Here is a 3,950-nt window from a genome sequence, read left to right on the forward strand (position 1 = left end):
GCAAGGGAGAAAGCCGAGCTGGGTTGGCGTGGAGGAGTTGGGCCAGCAGGCTAGAATGAGTAAGGGAGGGGGAGAAAAGAAGAAAGCCTTTTTATTTTTATTTTCTAGAGTTTATCAAACCATTTTCAAATTGATTTTGTATCCAATTCAAATTTGATCAAAACCAATCATTACAAAAATAAAGGTGCAGCAGCATGCTTGCATCAAGAGGTTACTAACCTTATATTTGATTTTTAATTTCACAAAATTTATTATTTTCCTATATTTTAATGCACACATAATTGCATACATAAATCAAATTTAACTATAAAAAATGCAAATTTTAGGGTGTTATAGGAAGGTAGCTAGACATAGGAAGTATTGATAAACTTATGCTTATTGATGTGATCGAGATAAACCACTGACCTATGCTCAAGCAGGATTACCCTTGTTTTGTCTACTTGTGTATCTTATGCAGGGTAGTGTATGATCGGTTTTAAAATTCTAATAAACTATGTTGAAGATCTCGAAGCATTAATCTGGAGAACTAGAGCCAAACTCAAGAAAGTCCCAGCTTCAGAATCGGAAGACAACTGGATAAGGCGAAGCTTAACACCAGAATTTGAAGCCATGGCTAACAAGACTCTTTGTGAATTCTCTGCTCCAACCACTGCCAACATCCATACTGGACCTAATGTCAATGTTGGAGACGATGGATTCGAGCTCAAGCCTGCTCTCATCAACATGGTGCAAGCTAGCCAGTTTTGTGTAAAGGCACATGAAGATGCGAGTGCACATCTCCAACACTTCTTGGAGATCTATAGCACTTTCACCATCCAAGGAGTAATCAAGGATGCCATACTACTTCGCCTCTTCCCATTCTCACTCTTGGGGAAGGTGAAGCAGTGGTTCTACACCAGCAAAGATAGGAATACTACATGGGATAACTGCTCCACTGCCTTTCTAGCCAAGTTCTTTCCCACAGGCAAGACCAATGCTCTGCATGGGAGAATTTCAAGTTTTTAGCAGCAGCATGATGAATCTATCCCAGAGGCATGGGAATGCTTCCAAGATTACATATCAGAATGTGCTCATCATGGGATGGAAAATTGGCTACTCATGCAGACATTCTACCATGGGTTGACCAACAGTACCCGTGAGACTATGGAAGCTGCTATTGGAGATGTTTTCCTATCTCTCACACTTCTAGCTGCGACAACTCTCATGGAGAAGATGGCCTCCAACCAAGGTTGGAATGAAGAACATGTTCAGACCCACAAGAGGGGTGGAGGTATGCATCAACTCAAGGAGGTAGACATGCTATCTGCCAAGATGGACCTGTTGATGAAGAAGCTTGAAGATCGAGCTAATGAGAAGAAAGAAGTCATGCACATTCATGATTCCCGCATGAAAAGTGAAGAGTGTGGAAACATTAGGCATTCAGGGAACAACTGTCCTAAAATTCATGAGGATGTGAAGTTCGTCAACAACAACTACTATCGTCCTCAACAAAATCAAGGATGGAACCAGCAACAGAGGCTGAACTACCAAGGAACCCTCAAGGTAACAATTATAATAACTTCAATCAACCACCCTTGAGAGAATTAATTGCTAGCCAATCTAGACTCATGGAAGGATTATCTAAGAAGATAGCAACCAATGATAAAATTCTAGAAAATATAAGTAATATAATGGATAGCTTTGCTTCTACCATTAAGAACCAGCATAGCTTTAAAAAATGATAGAATCACAAATAGCTCAGCTGGCGGCTGTTGTTCCTCCATCCGACAAATGTAAGATTCTAGGGCAACCAGAAGATCTAGAAACTACAAATCTTGTTGATATTCATAATGCAACTTACTACTACACTGAGCCATCGATGGGAAGGTGGATAGATTATACCATGCCGGAAAAGAAGGACGATCCAGGGAGACCTATCATCCCCATCGCCATTGGACCTCACATCTTCCAAGAAGCTGTCTGTGACTTTAGAGCAAGTGTCAACATCATGCCAAAGGTAATTTATGAGAAAATCCTAGGAGATCCTTTGTTGTACACAAATATGCATTTGCAGCTGGTAGATCAGTCACTCTACTACCCTAAGGGAGTCCTTGAAGACGCTATTATTCGAGTGGGACAATCATATGTTCTCGTAGACTTTGTGGTTTTGGAAATAGATGGAGATGAAAGGGCACCCATCATCTTGGGCTGACCTTTCCTAAGCACTGCAATGGTCATCATCTATGCGGATAGTGCAAAGATCTGCTTCACAATCAAGGATAAGAAAGAGAAGTTTTCTTTCAAGAATCGTATCCTGCAATCTCCTGAACATCCACAGACGCCATACCCGTCTGAAGAGGCAATAGTGACTAAGAAGAAGAACAACACAAGAAGGAAGAACAAGGCTAGACAGTCATCAGAAGAATCAGTTAAAATGATCAACGCACTTAGATCAGAGTACGACCACCTCCTCGCTTCACCATTCCTTTCCAAGAAGGATGATCCTAGTGTACCGATGATCGAGTGTACCATTGGACAAAGAATCTGTGGGGGTATGGCCCTTGGTATCTACAAGACAAGACATGGGCCGCACCATCAGAGGTGGCCCAGCCCACAAGATCAAGGCATGCACGGCGCTGCTCGGCGTGCACCGCGAGACATTGTATAGTACCAAATAGGCTACTTTACTTGTAACCCTACCTCCTCTAGGTATATAAGGAGAGGTAGGGGTCCCCTAGCGGATAGGATGAATCAGATCTCTTTTACATACAGCAATACAATTAAACGTAGGACGTAGGTATTACGCCTTCACGGTGGTCGAACCTGGATAGAACCTCATGTCTATCTTGTGTCACCACCTCGTTTGTAGCTTGCGCACCTGTCTACCGATAATCTACTACCTTGGGCATACCCCTAGGTAGACTGCCGACCATATTTCATCGACAGTGGCGCACCAGGTAGGGGGTGTGCGTACTGCTCCCCAGACGAACAAGATGGTCATCATCCCCAATTCCATGGCTACGCCGAACGGCCTCACGTTCACCATTGGCCAGATTACCTAGACCACTGGCTCCGACAACTTCATCACCATGACCATGGAGGAGGCGCAGATCCAATCTGTGTCGACCACTGCTTCACCAGCATCAGCTACGGCTCTGACCACGTTGGATCTAGCTCCGGCCACACCAGCATCGTCTTCAGCCACGCCGACAACCCGTCGTTCGTTTCCTCGCTACAAAGGGAGGCAAATCGACAACACCGACCTGCTCGACTCCATCGATCGGGTCGGCACCAAGCTTGCTGAAACCCTAGCTCTGGTAGATTCAATTCAAAATCAACCTACCGAGCAGGTAACCACTACCCACAACAGATCTACCTGACCATCTTGGGCCAGTCATCCTGCACGACTCAGTACAGATATCATGGTCACATCTACTCCTGAAGGGCACTCCGTTCGTTACCGACCAGCCCCCGCAATAGGTCTCCGGCTCTCCGAGTGCGAAGCCTTGATGGAGAATTACTAGGCTCAGCCCTACGGCCTGTGAAACACTGCTTCCAACTATGCGTACAATATACAATGCTGCTCAAATCTGTGTTTTATACATTGACCTCGGCCAAAGCCACGTAACTTCATCAACATGGTTCGGATTGAGGAGTATCAAGAAGGATCGGTCCACACAGTTCAAGAGGGCGGCTCAAGCTCCCCGTCCGGCATCGCATCTAATGGCTCCATCCACTCTGAGCTTCAGCATCATGACAATGAAGAAGTTGGATACGACCTGGATATCCCAGACCACTCCCCAGGGTTCCCACGATTCCCATCCTTCTCACCAAGGTGAGGAGACTTGATCAATGTCGTCAGTAATGATGAACCACCTGTAGTTGGTGAAACAGAACAAGAAAGACAATGCATGCATCAAGCACGCTTTGGCCACGCCCCATCTACTCCGCCATACAGCATCGTTTCTTCG

The 3,950-nt window shown here is 45.1% G+C and overlaps 1 non-coding gene across 1 annotated transcript; it reads right to left on the reverse strand.

Annotated features, from left to right (window-relative positions):
* Positions 1-973: 973 nt before the first annotated feature.
* LOC136524900 (small nucleolar RNA R71) lies at positions 974-1,082 on the reverse strand. Its single transcript, XR_010776249.1, has one exon. It is a non-coding gene; the product is annotated as a small nucleolar RNA R71 (small nucleolar RNA).
* Positions 1,083-3,950: the final 2,868 nt, after the last annotated feature.

The sequence above is a fragment of the Miscanthus floridulus genome, chromosome 18, assembly GCF_019320115.1.
Source record: "Miscanthus floridulus cultivar M001 chromosome 18, ASM1932011v1, whole genome shotgun sequence".
NCBI lineage: Eukaryota > Viridiplantae > Streptophyta > Magnoliopsida > Poales > Poaceae > Miscanthus > Miscanthus floridulus.